Here is a 19,211-nt window from a genome sequence, read left to right as displayed (position 1 = left end):
TCTCATTCTCATCGATTTGAATTTTGCTTGACACTTTAATCAGTGAGGAGTAACGGAGCCAACCATGAGCTCATGTTCTGCCTTTAAGTAACGATGGCTGCACACTCTACTCTCAATCTCACCAAATTCCCCAGGAGACAGCGAAAGTGCCAGATCGCTCAGTCGACCCAAAAATGATTGCATCCTCCAAATCTTCATATTCAAGGTGATTGTCGATACCTTCAAATTGTTTGTCACTCCTAACTTGTTGAAGCTCATTTTCATTTTCACTCCAGGCCGTTTCTGGCAGCTTGAAACAACAGTGAGCAAAACAGTTCTGAACTGTCTCACTGCTTATTTCTCCTCAACTACCAGTGACAAAAATCAGGCTATTTGAACACAAACACACTTAACTGATCTTATTCAAGGTTACACTCTAAGCACAGTGCATTATCTGACAACTGTACAATTGCTCGCAACTGATGCTAGTTAGATAGAACTATGGTCCGCGTGCAGGTCAATAGGAAACTGCAGTTTATATGGTTTGGCATGATCTGGGCCAATATTTACGTGCTGGGCAGCACCTAATTAATTAATTAGCTTGCTTATTTCAGCTTTTTTCTTAAAGATGTGCTGGGTGTGCCCCGGTTACCACTGCACCCCTGCATGCTTCGCGGATCAGCATCGGTCCACGGCCCAGGGGTTGGGGACCACTGAAGAGAATTGTCCTGCCCATTGAAGGAATGATATTAATGTGTTGGAAACAGTTGAGAGAAGAGTCACAGTACTGATACCTGGAATAGGTGGCCTGTCTCACGAGGAAATCAAACACACAAAGCACATACCTGCTGGAGTTCAGAAGAGTTAGAGGGGATTTGATTGAAGCATTAAATATTGTAGCAGTGTAGCTGTGGAAAGAATGCTTCCTCTTGTGGGAGAGCCTAGAACAAAGGGCTATGGTTTAGAAATAAGAGGTCACAGATATAAGGTAAATTCCATTCTCTCGAGGTGAGTGGGTATTTGAAATTCTCCTCCAGAAAGGATTTTGGAATCAGAATCTGACTGTACTTCAGTCGGCAGGTAGACAGATTCCCGATAAGCACTACATAAGGTAGGCAGTGATACAGTTCACATTATAGTCAGACATACCACGATCTTGTAAAATGGTAGACATTGTCAACATGTGGGAAAATATTGCTATTCCTTCACTGTCACTGGGTCAGAATCCTGAACTCTTCTGCCTAACGTGACTGTAAATAGTCAGTCCCTCCACAATCACTCTATTGCGCTAAATACATTGCATATGGTATGTTTGCCTTTGTTAGTTGAAACACTGAGTTCAAAAATCAGGAAGCAATATTGCAGTTTTATAAAACTCTAGTTAGGCCACATCTGGGGTGCTGCGTACAGTTCCAGCTACCCCATTGTACAAAGGATGTCGAGGTTTAGGATTAGATTATGAGGACACACAGTCCTCTTTTATTGTCATTTAGTAATGCATGCATTAAGAAATGATACAATGTTTTTCAGAATGATATCACAGAAACACATGACAAACCGACTTAAAAACTAACAAAAACCACATAATTATAACATATAGTTACAACAGTGCAAAGCAATACTGTAATTTGATAAGAACCGACCATGGCATGGTAAAAGTCTCAAAATCTCTCGAAAGTCCCATCATCTCACGCAGACGGTGAACCTTCAGCACCGCCAACTTGCCGATGCAGCATCCTGGAAGCATCCGACCACAGTCCAAATCCGAGTCAGTCTGAAAAACTCCGAGCCTCCGACCAGCTCTCCGACACCGAGCACCGAGCACCATCTCTGCCGAGCGCTTTGCCCCGGCCCTAGCAATAGGCAAAGCCGAGGATTTGGGTCCTTCCCCTCTGGAGATTCTCGATCGCACAGTAGCAGCAAAGCAGGCATTTCAGAAGTTACTCCAGGTGTTCCTCTGTGCTTCTCACGGCTGTCTCCATCAAATCAGGATTGTGCATGGCCCCCTAGTTAACACATAGTTGATATCACTGGGAACAGCCGCACACGCTGCGTCACGCTGCCATCTTCTCCTCCAGAAGAGGTTTACCAGGATGTTGCTTGGATTAGAGGGTATGTGCTATCATGAGAAGTGGGACAAACTTGGGTTGGTTTCTCTGGAGCAGCGGAGGCTGAGGGGAGATCTGATAGAGGTTTACAAGATTATGAGAGGCAGAGATACAGACAGTATCTCTTTTTCCAAGGTTTGAAATGTCTAATACCAGATAGCATGTATTTAAGGTGAGATGAGGTAATTTCAAAGGAGATGTAAGGGGCAAGCTTTATTTTACACAGGGAGTGGTGGGTGCTTGAATGTGCTACCTGGGGTGATGGTAGAGGCAGATACATTCAGGACTTTTAAGACATGTTTAAGTAGATACATTGTGTGAGGAAAATGGAAGGATATTGACATTGTGTATTGAATTGAATTAAATCGAATTGACTTTATTACTTACATCGTTCATATACATATGGAGTAAAAATCTTTACGTTACAGCTCTGTCTAAATGTGCAATGTGCAATTTATAGTAATTTATAATAAGTACTATGCACAACAGGATAGCCAATATAACATAGAAATACAGTTGTGTCAGCATGAATTGATCAGTCTGATGGCCTGGTGGAAGAACCTGTCCCGGAGCCTGTTGGTCCTGGCTTTTATGCTGCGGGACTGTTTCCCAGATGGTAGCAGCCGGAACAGTTTGTGGTTGGGGTGACTCAGGTCCCCAATGATCATTTGGGCCCTTTTTACACACCTGTCTTTGTAGAGAGGATTAGTTTAGTTGGCCATTTGATTACTAATTTAATTGGTTCAGCGCAGCATCCTGTGCTGTACTATTCTATGTTCGATCTTTTATCTCAGTTATTTATCAAACTTATTTCGACATAGAGTCATAAAGTTGTCGAGCATAACTTAAATTGTCTTTGCTAACTGTGATACCCTCTTCAGAAATCCCATTTTCCCACGGGAGACCTACATACATTTCTTTATTGAGAGTCAAATTTATTCCTTTATGACAGGTACGTCAAAACATACAGTGAAATGTGTTGTTTTTGTTGCCTGAGGATGTACTGAGGGCAGCCCACAAGCGTCATTACATGTTCCGGTGCCAACATAGCATACCCAGACTTCTCTTCCTATCCAAATATCTGTCCAAATGTATTTTAAACATTGCAGTTGTATTTGCCTCTAGCATGTCCCCGACACTTCCATTCTTCATTTGCACTATTTATTTATTCTGACTCTGAATCTGAATGTTATTCTTGTAATTTTTTGTAATTTTATGACTTTGCACTGGATTGCTGCTGCAAAATTTTAAAAAATCATACCAGACTGATGTTAAGGTACATCCTAGGATGCTCTTGGACGCATCATCAGTGATATAACCTGGGGTCATCGGGTGTTTTGGGTCTTCCAACATCAGGCACCCTCACCCAGGTGACCCAGTCAAGGCTGATCGGGCCCCAGTGACATTGGTCCATGGATCACACCTCTTGATCTACGGCCATCTGGAGATAAATTAGTAAATTGGTTTATATTGTCACATTGACTGAGGTACAGTGGAAAAAGTTGCCTTGCACGTCATTCTTACAAATCTTTTCATCACAGCACTGCACTGAAATAGTAGTCAAGTCAAGTCAAGTCAAACTGATTGTCATTCAACTATATTCAGGTATACAGTCAAACAAGACATGTTTCTCCAAACCAGTGTGTAAAGCACAATAGTACACTTAACACACATAACACACAATAACTTATAGACCATGAGACCATAAGACAAAGGAGCAGAAGACGGCCATTTGGCCCATCAAGCCTGCTCCGCCATTTTATCATGAGCTTATCCATTCTCCCATTTAGTCCCACTCCCCCGCCTTCTCACCATAACCTTTGATGCCCTGGCTACTCAGATACCTATCACTCTCTGCCTTAAATACACCCAATGACTTGGCTTCTACTGCCGCCCGTGGCAACAAATCCCATAGATTCACCACCCTCCGGCTAAAAAGTTAGGGTAAAATGTATGGATGAATTACACATCAATAAACAAAGTAAAGTGCGTAACTTAAATATTGTAAGGTACAGAACAGATTAACTGGTGACATTTTGAATACGATGCAGCAGGGAGTTCAGAAGCATAAAGGCCCGGGAGGAACTGTTTCTCACCCTGACTGCTCTTGATTCTACGCATCGGAGTCTCCTGCCTGGTGGTAGAAAGTCAAAGAGGATGTTGGAAGGATGGTGGAATCCTTAACAATACGTAGGGTCCTGTGTACACAGTGCTCCTGATAAAAGCTAAAACAATAAGAGTGCTGAATGTTAAAGAGCAATAGAGTTACAGAAAACGTGTAGTACAGGCAGATAATAAAGTGCCAATCATGGCGAGGTGGACTGTGTGAACAAGAGTCCATCTTATCGTACAAGGAGATCATTCAATAGTCTTATAACAGCAAGGTAGAAGCTGCCCTTGAGCCTAAAACTGATTCTGATTCTGATTTGTTCCATATAACCACCGCCCCCTGTGTGACAAACTTGCCCCTCAGATGTGGGCGCCATAGTAACGTAGCAGTTAGTGCGATGCTATTTCAGCCTGGGGCATTCCGGAGTTCAGAGTTCAACTCCAGCACAGTCTGCAAGGAGTCTCTGTGGATGGTGTGGGTTTTCTCCAGAAGCTGTGGTTTCCTCCCACAGTCCAAAGATGTACTGGGTTGTCAGGATAAATAAATAACTGAATATCGCCTTGAATTCCTCCTCTCTCACCTTATGTCTTTTAGTTTTAGACTCTGCAACCTAGGAAAAAGACTCTAACTGTCCAACCCCTCTATGCCTCTCATAATTTTACAGATTTAATTTAAGTCACCCTTCAGCCCCAACATTCGAGTGAGAATAATCTTGGCCTATTCAAGCTCTAAGCATTCTAAGCACGCAGCCTCTGCCATCCAAGAGTAGAGTACACAGCGCAAGAGGGCTCTACAATGGGTAGTTAAAACTTCCCAGTGGATCACTGGCACCAGCCTACCCACCATCAAGACCATGTAGACAGAAAGGTGCCAGAAAAAGGGCCAGTAACATGATGAAGGACCCCACCCATCCTGCTCATGGATGGTTTGTTCCGCTCCCATCAAGGAGGAGGCTATGTGGCATCCCCATCTGGACCCAGAAAACGGAAAACAGTTACTTTCCCCAAGCAACAAGACAAATCAACACCTCCACCCACTAACCCAACCTTCCACATTCCCAGCCACCACTACTTTATCATTTCCTGTCAGTCACCTTATGTAGAGACACTCCGGTGCCTAGTGTCACTTTATGGTCACACAAACAATCTATGTACAATATATAAGCTAATCTTATGTATTTTTTATCTATTGTAACATCCACAAGATGCCAGAGGAATTCGGAAAGTCAGACAGCATCTACAGAAAGAAATAAAGAGTCAATATTTCGGTCTGAGACCCTTCATCAGGTCCAATGGTAGTGGGTTGTTATTGATATTTCCTTACAAAGTCAGTTACAGGCCCCATGGTGGCATCACAGTTAACACAACGCTAATACGCTGCGGACTTTGGAGTTCAATTCTGGTGCCGTTCTATAAGGAGTCTCTCTACGTCCTCCCCATGGAACGCATGCGTTTTCCCTCACTGTCCGAACACATACTGGGTAGGTTAGTTGCTCATTGTAACTTGTCCAATGAGTAAGTTAGGTTTAATCGGGGTTGTGGGATTGGTGAGATGGCGTGGCCCAAAGAGTTGGAAGGGCCGATTCCGTGTTGTATCGTAAAATAAATAAATCCATGAGGAATGAGCCCTGATGAAGGGTCTCTGCCCAAAACATCCCTTCAGTGCTTCAACATCCCTTCATCGTGGCACTGACACAACATAGAACATAGAACATAGAATAGTACAGCACAGTTGGTTGGTTGGTTGTTCGTCCATCGTTGACGTCGATGAAGACCTCGACACCATTATGATGGTGTCGAGACTAGCGCATGATTTGGATTTAAGTGAGGGAGAGATGCGCAGCGTCAGCCTCACTCTCTCTTCCCAATTCCCATCTGGATCCAGTGGCAAGATAGAGTCTAGACAGCTGGAGATGGGACTAGGTGCAGTGGATGATCAGGACGTCTTCTGTGTCTTGTCCTGCTCTGCACGTTCCACGACGCTTGCAGAGACCGCCTTCTTGACTGTTGGACCTTCCATTGGTTTCGTCCGCTCAATCCGTCGGAGTCTGTCTTCACATGCTGGGATAGACAGCTCCCTATCACACCGAGGGTTTGAGACCCGTCAGCTACCCTCACCTGGTTTAGCCGGCTTGTCGAAGCCGTTGCCCGGGGTGTGGCCGCTGTCACATGCAAACAGCTACGGGGAGCCACAGGTGAGAGCTGAGTGCCAGGTGGGGACCAAAGGTGGACTAACCGCCCTGAAAAGGACGCGACATGTTCCCCCACCAGAGGTGCTACCCCTCCCTGACACCCCATACACCCCATACACCCCAGCACAGTACAGGCCCCTCGGCCCACAATGTTGTGCCGACCCTCAAACCCTGCCTCCCATATAACCCCCCAAAAAATGCAACGTTGGCATTCATTTCTAGAGGTATAGAATATAAGAGCAGGGATGTGATGTTGAGGTTCTATAAGGCACTCGTGAGACCACACGGAGTATTGTGTGCAGTTTTAGGCACCTTATTTTAGAAAAGATATACTGACATTGGTGAGGGTTCAGAGAAGATTCTTGAGAATGATTCCAGGAATGAAAGGGTTACCATATGAAGAATGTCTGGCAGTTCTTGGGCTGTATTCCCTGGAGTTCAGGAGAATGAGGGGGGATCTTATAGAAATACTCCAAATGTTAAAAGGCCTGAACAGATTTGATATGGCAAAGTTATTTCCCATGGTAGGGGATTCTAGGACAAGAGGGCACGACTTCAGGATTGAAGGATGTCCATGTAGAACATAGATGCGGAGAAATTACTTTAGTCAGAGGGTGGTAAATCTGTGGAATTTGTTGCCATGAGCAGCTGTGGAGGTCAAGTCATTGGGTGCATTTAAGGCAGAGATAGATAGGTTCTTGATTAGCCAGGGCATCAAAGGATATGGGTAGAAGGCAGGGGAGTGGCGATGACTGGAAGAATTGGATCAGCCCATGATTGAATAGCGGTGCAGACTCAATGGGCTGAATGGCCTACTTCTGCTCCTATATCTTATGGTCTTATGGACTTATGGATGCTAGTCATCATGAAGTTCTTCGAATGGCTGGTAATGGCACACATCAAAGACTCCATTCCTACTACACTGGACACTCGCCAATATGCTTACTGACAGAACCACTCTATGACAGATGCTATAACATCTGGCATGCAGCTGGCCCTGACACACCTAGAAAAGATAGACACATGTCAGAATGCTGTTTGTGCATTTTAGATCGGCATACAACACTATTGTCTCATGGACCTTGGTAAACAAATTCTTACTCCTTGGTCTAAATACATCATGTGCAGAGGGTGTTGGGCTTCCTAACCAAAAGACCTCAGATAGTCAGGATGCGCAACCACTTCCCCCTCCCAATCATTCACCCAAACACGAGTGCTCCTTAGGGCTGCGTGCTGAGGCCACTGCTGTGTCCGCTGCTCACACATAACTGCATGACCAAACACTCTAATAATCACATTGTCAAGTTTGCTGAAGACACGACAGTGGCGGGGTTCATCACAAACAACAATGAGACAGCGTACAGAGTGGAGATGGAAAAGCTCAGGGCCTAGTGCCAGGTAAATAATCTCTTCCTCAATGTCAACAAGACAAAAGAGATGGTTAATGTCTTCAGGAGAGCTTGCACCACTCACACCACTCTTTATATCAGCGGCACAGCAGTGAACACTGAAAGCAGTTTCAAACTCCTGGAGGAGCACATGACAGGTAACCTCTCCTGTTCTCAGAACACATCCTGCACAGTCAAAAAGGTTCAGCAATGCCTCTGCTTTCTGAGGAGGCTGAAGAGAGCTGGACTGTGCACATCTATACTCACATCATTCTACAGAAGTGCAGTAGAGAGCACCCTGACATGCTGCATCACTGCTGGGTACAGAAACTGTACTACTGCAGACAGAAAGGCTCTACAAGAGGTAGTTAAGACTGACCAGTGTATCACCAGCACTAGCCTACCCACCATCAGGGACATAGATACAGAAAGGTGCCGGGAAAAGGCCAGCAATATCACAAAGGTTCCCATCCACCCTGCTCCTAGGTTTTTGTCCTACTCTCATCAGGGAAGAGGCCATGTAGCATCCATACCGGGGCCACCAGACTCAAAATCAATTACTTTTCCTGGAGAATACATGATTGTACTAGGAGCTACATGACAGATGGCTAAACTCCAAAGGACTCACAAAGACTCTTCATTATGACAAAGTGACCATCCTTGAAGTGTGGCAACGCACAATATAAAATGCATACAATTTCATTGTAGACCACTGCAGAGTACACTATTACAGTGTACATCACTACAGTAAAAACGTCACTACAGTAAACACTATTACGCTGTACACTACTACAGTAAACACTGTTACAACATACACTATTACAATTTACATCACTACAGTAAATACTATTACAATGTACTTCACTACAGTAAACACTATTACAGTGTACATCACTACAGTAAACACTATTACAATATACCATAAGATCATAAGACACAAGAGCAGAATTAGGCCATCTGGCCGATTGAGTCTGCTCCACCATTCAATCATGGCTGATCCTTTTTTTCCCCCTCGTCCTCAACCACAGTTTCTGACCTTCTCCCTGTAACCGTTGATGCCATGTCCAATCAAGAACCTATCAATCTCTGCTTTAAATACACCCAACAACCTGGCCTCCACAGCTGCATGTGACAACAAATTCCACAAATTCACCACCCTTTGGCTGAAGAAATTTCTCCGCATCTCTATTTTGAAAGGGCTCCCCTCTATCCTGAGGCTGTGCCCTTTTGTCCTCGTATACACTGCTACAGTAGACACTATTACAACTTACATCACTACAATAAAACAATGTACATCACTACAGTAAATACCATTATAACATACTATTACAATAAAAGATAATGTATTCTATTACAATGTACACAACTAGAATATACACTACTATAAGGTACAAATTATAATGCAGACTACTACAGCATACAGATTGAAGTTGTATAAGCCATTGGTTTGGCCAAATTTTGAGTATTATGTGCACTTCTAATCATCTTCTTACAGGAACAGTATCAATAAGATTGAAATAGTACAGAGAAAATTTAAAAGGATGTTGCTGGGATTTAAGGACCTGAGTTATAGGGAAAGGTCTGAGTAGGTTAGAACTTTATTTCCTGTAGTTTAGGAGAATGAGCGGAGATTTGATAGAGGTATACAAAATGATGAGTGGTATAGATGGAGCAAATGAAATCAGGCTTTAACCACTGGGGTTGGGTGAGACTTGAACTAGAGGTCATGGGTTAAGGGGAAAGGTAAAAATTGTTGAGGGGGACTTCTTCATTCAGAGGGAGGTAAAAGTGTGGAATGAGCTGCCGCTGGAAATATATCAAATAAATAAAGTGCAGTAAACAGTAAGCAGCTCACTGTCCTACTGATGAGACCTCAGTGGTGGCAGGATATTCTGAAGGAAGAATCTGTTCCGCAGTCTGGCAGTCTTTTTCCTGACATTTGTGTACCTCCTTCCTGAAGGTAGTGGGTCAAAGGGATTGTGGGATATAGCAGACTAACAGTTTGGCATGGACTAAATGGGCCAAAGAGCCTGTTTCGGTTCTATGATTCTATGACTCTGTGACTACAATATACATGATGGAGCCATACACGACTACAATACACACAACTACCACAAGGTGAGGTGTAGTTGTATGACATGAATCATAGATATTTGGGACAGCTAATCTTCACACAGAGTAACTCGCGTTACCCTCTCAGCTCCTGCCCACCCAGAGGGACTGATCAAAATGAATTGGGGTTTTTTAGACAATTTCTGAACAGAGCATCCATTGCAAACTTGTTATAATTTGCCAGGTTTTAGGCAGTAATTATATTCTCCAGTGAATGCTGAAGGCTGTATTTCATATATTTTCTGCAGATACAATAATCTACGCTTTATTTGACATTATTTAATTTTGATTAAACCTCATTACACAGGGAACAGATGATTACCTTTTGCAATAAAAATGCTAAGCAGCGATTCCAGTCCCTTGTCAACGGCCGTCATCCTGCTTGTTCAGCAGGAAACTGTGGCTCTGCTACTTTCCGGGGTCACAGTTGGGTGGGGAGGGTGGAGGTAGGGATATATGTTGGCACCACCTACAAACCATTCAGTTCTGACCTCTTCCCTTCACGTCCTGATCATCCTGATCAGTTAAACATGAGACAGAGAGAGAGAGAGAAATAAAGAAAAAGAAAAGAAAGAATCCAAATAGTGGGAGGAGTGCACTAGACTGGAGTGGCTGCCGAGCCTTAGTTAGAACCGCTCACAACAAACTAGAGGAGAGACACCAAGCAGTACTAATGGCTGCCGGACAAAGAAGGAAAACAATAGCAGTGGCTCCCCTTCCAAATTGTGGACGTCTTTATTGGAGACATCTCTGTCGGTCACATCTTGGATTCAGCAGCCTCCTACGAACACACAAATCTAACTGTCATTGTCGGACACGACAGCCAACCAACAAACCAACCAACACTGAAATGTGCCAGTTGTGTTAACAACCAACACACTCAAGAGTGCACTAGGGGCAGCCCACAAGTGTCGCCACATATTCTGGTGTCAACATAGCTATCCCACAATGCTCGGCAGAACAAACGGAACACAACAGACAACAGAACAACAACAGCAAAACAAGCCCTATTCCTCTTTCCTTATTACCCACTCACATACTGTGATGGGGTCCTGAATTACCCCTATGAACTGTGCTTTTAAAAAAAGAGAGAGAGTTGTGGAACACAGACACCTTGTTAAAAAGAGAGACAAAGAAAGAGAGAGAGAGAGAGAGAGGTGATGACTGCTCACAGTTTGTTTATACTTTCTCCAAGGACGCTGCCTGCTTGTAAATTTTTACAGAGAGAGAAGGGTGGAGCTACTTGAGAGACAGTTAGCATTCAGCACGGTGAGATAAATAGAAGGTCAGAGAGTAGACATGCAGACACATGATTTTGGACACTGAATGAGTTTTGTTGTGCCCACACAAAAGGTGGGTTTTGGAGGATCGATCAGTGGCTCTCGCAGTGTGAAAAGGGTGTGACCGGTGGGGAGTTATTCGTGTGTCCACCCTCGCCTGGGTTAATAATTCCACCACAGAAGAACGGTCCCCTTTGTTGTGGTCACAGTCGGTGACTTCTAAAGGAATTCGGAGGACAACGGGAGGATCGACGGCGTCAACTCACTTAAAGACTCAAATCTCTCTCTGTCTCTTCATCACTACTCAAATCAATACCACGAACTGAACTGAACTTTACTCATCATCGTAAGACCATCCATTTACCCCTAGACTTGAAGAAGCTTGGTTTTCATATATTTCTACACTTACTTATATATATAAAATCATTGCTAACCTATTTAATATATCTGCATTTATATTACTGTATTGTGTAGTTACTAATAAATACCATAAGTTAATAGCAATACTGGACTCCAAGGTATTTTCCATTTCTGCTGGTTCTTTAACCCATCACAGGGTACATGACACATACACAGTCATCTAACTTCTGGGATAAAAAAAGTAGGATTAGTGCGGTAAACACTAGCGATTCTGCAGATGCTGGAAATCCAGAGCAACACAAAGGTATTCAGCAGGTCTGGGGAATAAGCAATCAACGTTTCTGGCTGAGACTCGTCATTAGCAATGGAAAGGAAGGGGAAGGGCACCAGAATAAAAGGCGAGGGGAGGGAATTGGAGTACAAGCTGGCAAGTGATAGGTGAGACCAGGTGAGGGGGAAGGTGGGTGGGTCGGGGGGGGGGTGGAATGAAGAAGCTGAGAGGTGATAGGTGGAAAAGAGAAATAGCTGAAGAAGAAGGAATCTGATAGGAGTGGACCATGGGAGGAAGGGAAGGAGGAGGGATGTGATGGGCAGGAGAGAAGAAGGGAAGGGGTGTGAAGGAATACAGAATGGGGAATAGAAAAAGAAAGGAGGTGACATGGGGAGAAATTACCTGCAGTTACACAAATCAATGTACCTGCCGTCAGGTTGGAGGCAAATCAAACAGAGTATGGGGTATTTCTCCTCCAACCAGGCTGTGGCCCATTGTGACAGTAGGAGAGGTTATGGACTGACATGCAGGAATAGGAATGGGAAGTGGAAAAGAATAGAGGACGTAAGCGGTGAGCCAAAATGGGGAATGGTAGGACCTGTTCCTGTGCTGAACAATTCTGTTTTCTAAATGATTAAGGATTACTTCTGTAAATGACTAAGGGAGTAGAACAGGAGAGGCTGAGAAAACTTTTCTAGGGGCAGATCTCAGTGAAAGCTACTGCAGGGTTTATAAACAACAAGAAAATTAAATTTGGCAGTTTGCCAGACCAGGAATCAGGGTAAATCAGTGAACATGGGGGTAAAAGGTGAATTTGAAATGTTCTGAGACTCTCTGCATTTCCTGCAGCTGTTATTTAACTTTCCAATTGCTGTCAACAATCAACTGTCTCTGATTTTGTCAAGAGAGCAGCAAGAAGAATGGAACGGTGAAGCCTGGTCTATCCTTTAATTCATTAGGCATGTTTCCCGCATGTCTGCACACCTCTCAGCAATGAAATGAAGCCGGTCTTTTGTTGTAATCGTGAACCACCCTGATGCACACAAATAAGCAATCCCCAGTTAATTTCACACAGTACCCTGCGCTTGCAGGAACATATGTCACGCAGTCAGGCAAAAAATAAGCAGCTGTATCAGGGCGTTAGAGCTGCATATTTTATGTACCTGCTTTCTTTAAGAACTACTGCTTGTTCACTCCTAAAATTCAATTATGAGTGAATGGTTGGTGCACCGACCCACTACTGAGCTTCACAATACTTGATTCTTGAATACAAACACACACACACACACACACACACACACACACACACACGCACACACACACACACACGCACACACACACACACTAATGACACCAATACGCAAACACAACACATGCTTGCATATACGCCCACATGAACACACGCTCATGCACGCACACATGCACAGACACACATACGGAGATATGTACACACGTATGCTCACGCACACATACATTCACATACACTCATGCACACCATTCACACCAATGCACAAACACGCACATACCATGCGCTGTACATGCCGGTGCACAAACACATACATGAGTATGCTCTAACACATACGTATGCAAACACATGCGCGCGCGCACACACACACACGTTGTGAACACACATGCACATGCATACACCTACATGCACACACATACATACAAGTGCACACATAGGTGTACACTTATACGCACACATGGACACATACATGTGCACATACAAAGAACATAGTTTCAGACACAAAATTGCACACAAGCCCTCACACACACAAAAATCCGGAGTAACAGATGGAAAAACATACACACACACACACACACACACACAAACACATCCACATGCAAGCATGTGCAGACAGTTACACACACAAATACAAACACACAGAACCACACACAGGAATGCAGACACATGCAGGCAAGTACAACTGACACACAGAGCGCACACCAGACAACCTACCTGAGAAGATGTGGAAAGAATGTTTCTCATGGTGGGAGAGTCTAGGACAAGAGGGTATAGCCTCAGGATAGAGGGGTGCCTTTTCAAAACAGAGATGCGGAGAAATTTCGTTAGTCAAAGGGTGGTGAATTTGTGGAATTTGTTGCCACATGCAGCTATGGAGGCCAGGTCGTTGGGTGTATTTAAGGCAGAGATTGATAAGTTCTTGATTGGACATGGCATCAAAGGTTACGGAGAGAAGGCCGGGAACTGGGGTTGAGGAGGAGCAAATAAAAGGACCAGCCATGATTAAATGGTGGAACAGACTTAATGGGCCAGATGGCCTAATTCTCCTATATCTTATGGTCTTATGATCCAAACACACAGTGGTGCCTACATAGACATGAATATTCACAGACCCATGTGTGTGCACTTACATATACAACCACAACCAATGGACTCACTTTCAAGGACTCTTCATCTCATGTTTTTGAAGTTTATTACTTATTTATTTATTATTCCTCCAAGAGGACCACAACCTTGTCGTAGTGTTTGGAAGTTTGTGTGCCTCAATGACCCAGAGAGCTATGTTGGCTGGAGTCAGGGCTTTGTAATTTGGCTCTTGCAGGGTCGCCCATGCTTAACATGTCAAAGATTAGAGGCTAGACTAAGAGAGCTCCACCAGTCCTCCAGGTTCAGGGATTCATCTCAGGGCTAACAACCCTAACTGGTCAAAAAACAATTATTACAGAAACAATAATGAAGAATCCCTTTACAGCTTAGAGAAATTGGAAGAATGGGCAAAAAAGTAGCAGATGGAATACAGCGTTGGGAAATGTATGATAATGCATTTTGGTAAAAGGAACAATAGTGCAGACTATTATCTAAACGGCGAAAAGGTTCAAACATCAGAGGTGCAGAAGAACTTAGCAGTCCTTTTGCAAGCCTCCCAGAAGGTTAGTTTACAGGTTGAGTCTGTGGTAATGAAGGTAAATGCAATGTTGGCATTTATTTCTGGGGGAATAGAATAAAAAAGCAAGGAGATAATGCTGAACCTTTATAAAACACTAGTCAGGCTACATTTGGAGTATTATCAACAGGTTTGGGCCCCATATCTCAGAAAGAATATTTTGTCATTGGAGGCAGTCCAGAGGAGGTTCACAAGGATGATTCCGGGAATGGAAGGTTTACCATATGAGGAGCGTTTGGCAGCTTTGGACCTGTACTCAGTGGAATTCAGAAGAATGCTTGGGGATCTCATTGAAACCTACCAAATGTTGGAAGGACTAGATAGTGTGGATGTGGAGAGGATGTTTCCTACAGTGAAGGTATACAGAACTAGAGGGCACAGCCTCAAAATCAAGGGGCAACCCTTTAGAATAGAGGTAAGGGGTAATTTTTTTTAGCCAGAGAGTAGTAAATCTGTGGAATACTCTGCCACAGACTGTGGTGGAGGCCAAGTCTGTGGGTATATTTAAGGTGGAAATTAATAGGTCTCCTGATTGGTCAGGCCATCAAAGAATATGGAGAGAAGGCAGGTGTATGGGGTTGAGTGGGATCCAAGATCAGCCATGATGGAAAGGCAGAGCCGATTCGAAGGGGTGAATGGCCTAATTCTGCTCCTATGTCTTATGGTCTTATGATCTGAGTGCGACAGTATTGCTGAATCTCCACCCAGGACCTGCATGTCTGACAGTAATGAAAACCAAGAGGATGCTACTGACAAGATGAAGGAATTTTTGAACACCACCGGAGATGTAGGACTTCATTGCTGCCCAAAACACCAGGAGCATACCACGTGGTAAGTATTATTATTATTATTATTTCTTTCTGTAAGGGGTTTCTTCTTTTATGTTACTGTGTAGGCTAATTAAAATGGCTTCTTTGTTATGTTAACTGCTGAGAAAGTCCTCCTACTAGTAGTTTGTTTGGATTATGTTACTGATAAGAGGATGAACGAACCAATTGGGATAGATGTTATTCTGTCTGTGTGTCCGTAAGTTATTGTGATTGAGGGTTTTTGGGCAGAAGGCGCGAGAGAGAGAGTGAGGATGGACAAGGTGCTGTGAGTTGGCTAACGGGGTCGGACCCTGAGCACGGGGTCCGAGGTCCAGGGTGTTCGGCGAGGAGAGGAGACGGAGACGGACTCGTGTGGTGTGTATGGTCGACACCATTGTTGGTCCCAGGCGGCCGGTCGAGGTGGTCCGAGGGGATCGCAGGGTGAAGAAGGAGGGTTCCGAGCTCCAACTGTTTGTGCACGAAGAGATTGAACTTTGATAAGTGTGGCGCCTTTTATTTTCCTTTTATATTTTATTAACTATTAATTATATAGTTCCAGTGATATCTATAAACTGTAAATCATTTAATTGTATCTAGTGTATTGTCTGTTATTTGGGTGGGGTGGGGTACATCACACAGCATCCACACAAACTAATTACCCAGTTTGGCGGGGCCGAGGGCTGTTTCCCTAGACGACAGCGAGCCGAGCAACCCTGAGGCTTGCCAGGGGGGCTACATTTCTTTTTGTATTTGCACAGTTTTTGTCTGCTGCACTCTGGCTGAACGCCCAGGTTGGGAGGTCTTTCACTGATTCTGTAATGGTCATTATTATTGAGTATGCCCACAAGGAAATGAATCTCAGGGTTATATATGGTGACACTGATATGTACTTTGAATACACACCACCAATGAATAAGCTGATACTGTCCACAGGGACAAGCTGCTGAAATAACTACTCAATGTGACCAATGACTTTCATTTACTAAGTGGATAAAATATCGTATGAAGTTAAACTAGATAAAATGGACGATCTTGCATTCAAACTTCCAGCGTGATCTCACACCTTCCTCCCTTCCTGAACAATCTCTGCTACCCTGGCAAGGTCTCTATACTCACTCATTTAGTTGTTGCAATATTTATTTACAATTTTACGTTTATTGTTGCACCGTAACTTGAAGTGTCTTTAATGTATTGGAGTGTACTGCTGCTACAAAGCAATAAGTTTCATAACGTATTTCATAACAGGAAGTTATGTTGCAGCTTTATAAAACTCTAGTTAAGCCGCCTTTGGAGTATTGCATATATTTCTGGTCGCCCCAATAAAGGAAGAATGTTGAGGTTTCGGAGAGGGTGCAGAAGAGATTTACTAGGATGCTGCCTGGTTTAGAAGGCATGTGCTATATTGAGAGATTGGACAAACTGGGGTTATTTTCTCTGGAGCAGTGGAAACTGAGGGGAGACCTGACAGAGGTTTATAAGATTAAGAGAGGCACAGATATGTTGCACACTTGGACACAAAAGGGACTTCCAGATGTGCAGAAGTTTCAAATAACGTCTTTATTTTCCTTTCTGGAAATACAGGAACACAAACACATCGGTTTACCATGCACGCTGCGGCGCCATCTCCGTATACTCCATCACGTGCGCACTCCCGTGCCCCCAGGACCCCTCAGCTGCCCCAAGTGTCTATATAAGCTTTGCCCCTTGTAACCATCAATTCACCTACTAAAATATTACCGTTACTAGTACAACATCAAATTGTGAATGAACAAAATAACAAACCAAAGCAATAAAAATAATATGAACAGAATATAAGAAAATTAGGAGGGTATCCAGTGTCCATTAATATGCTCCACAGTACTATGGGTCCCACAGATAGCGTAGACAGACAGTGTCTTCCCTCCGAGGGTTATAATATCTAATAGCAAATAGTCATAGTCATAGTCATACCTTTTTGACCCCGGGGGAAATTCCCCCTGGGGAAAAGGGCACATATTTAAGGTGAGAAGGTGTAATTTCAAAGGAGGTGTGAGGGGCAATTTTTTTTACACAGAGAGTGGTGGGTGCCTGGAATGTGCTGCCTGGGGCGGTGGTAGAGGCAGAGACATTAGAGACTTTTAAGAGACGTTTAGATAAGCACGTGGGTGTGAGGAAAGTGGAAGGACGTAGACATGGTGTAGGCAGAAGAGGTGAGATTAGCGGCCATTTGATTGCTAACGTGATTGGTTGGGACAGTTTGTGGGCTGAAGGACCTGTCTCTGTGCTGTACTGAGCCTGCATTGTATGTTGATGATAATAGACCTGATTCGGATTCTGATCCTCAGTGTTGATATGGCACAGGAGGTACTGGCTGCACGAGGAGCCACGGGGCGAGCTTTGCGGCCTGAGCTAATATTTTACTGCCAACCTCTGCCCTCAAGATAATGAATCTGAGGGTTGTCTCTAGTGACCGATATTTACTTAGATCATAATTTTGCTTTGAACTTCGGTTGCCATTGAGACGTTGGTGGTGAGGTACCTTCTCAAACTGCTGCAGTCTATGAGGTGTAGGTAGACTGGCATTGCTGTTTTTTGTCCAGCGAGAGTCGGATGGTGTGGGGCTTGGAAAGAACAATTTGAATTAGAATCAGGTTTAATATCGCCGGCATATGTCATGAAATTTGTTGTTATGCGGCAGCAGTGGAAGGCAATACACAATAATAAAAAATAAACTGTAAATTACAATAAGAAATATATTTTTAAAAATTAAATTTAATAAGTAGTGCAAAAAGAGAGCAAATATAGAAAAAATAGTGGGATAGTGTACATGGGTTCATTGCCCATTCAGAAATCTGATCGCAGAGGGGAAGAAGTTGTTCCTGAACCACTGAGTGTGTGTCTTCAGGCTCCTGTACCTCCTTCCTGATGGTAGCTATGAGAACAGGGCATGTCCTGGGCGATGGAGGGTCCTTACAAGGAAGTGAGACTAACAATAATGTTTTTTGAGAGATATATCTGCTCACCCAACCCAATGACAGGCATGTGACCAATTAATATACAAACCCGTTGTAATAAGCTCTTCGAGTCTGGGCAGGAAGCTGGAGAGCTTTGGGTTCTGAGGTTTATAGAGCATCTGAATGGTTAATTGTTGTTTAAGGAGATTCATTAAATGTTTAGTGGTCCTCGTGTTTTTCTTGAGCAACTCATTCTTTGTAATCCAGTCTCCCGGTGCTTTCCATTTAAGCTTGTTGTTTATTTTGATAGGCTCGGGGAATCTGTGTTACTTGTACTATTTATGCGGACACCCGATTGGCGCTAATCGCGGGGTCCTAGTTTTGAGAATGTTATGTCTTGTGGTGTGCTCAGCTGAAAATGAGAGGAAACAAGAGCTCCTAGGGGAAGCCCACACAACCACAAGGAGAACGTACAAGCTCCTTAGAGGCAATGGTGGGAATTAAACCCGGGTTTCTGGCACTTTAATAATGTTATGCTGGCCGTCACACTACCCTGGCACCCTGAACATTCTTTATGCTTCTGATGACTAACTTTCTGTATGCAGAGCCCCAATCTAACTATTTTGAACAATTCTGTAGGACACCCACTGGTTGGTGGAGATGTGGAGCTTCCTTAGAATCCTCATAGCAGCCAGCAGCAATTGTCAGGCTTAACCTGACTATCTGTCTGGAAGGGAGAGTGGGCCTCACCAAGATTCAAG

This window comes from Mobula hypostoma, chromosome 6, assembly GCF_963921235.1.
Source record: "Mobula hypostoma chromosome 6, sMobHyp1.1, whole genome shotgun sequence".
NCBI classification, from domain to species: domain Eukaryota; kingdom Metazoa; phylum Chordata; class Chondrichthyes; order Myliobatiformes; family Myliobatidae; genus Mobula; species Mobula hypostoma.
The sequence above is the reverse complement of the archived record's forward strand: the minus strand, read 5'-3'. Positions refer to the sequence as shown.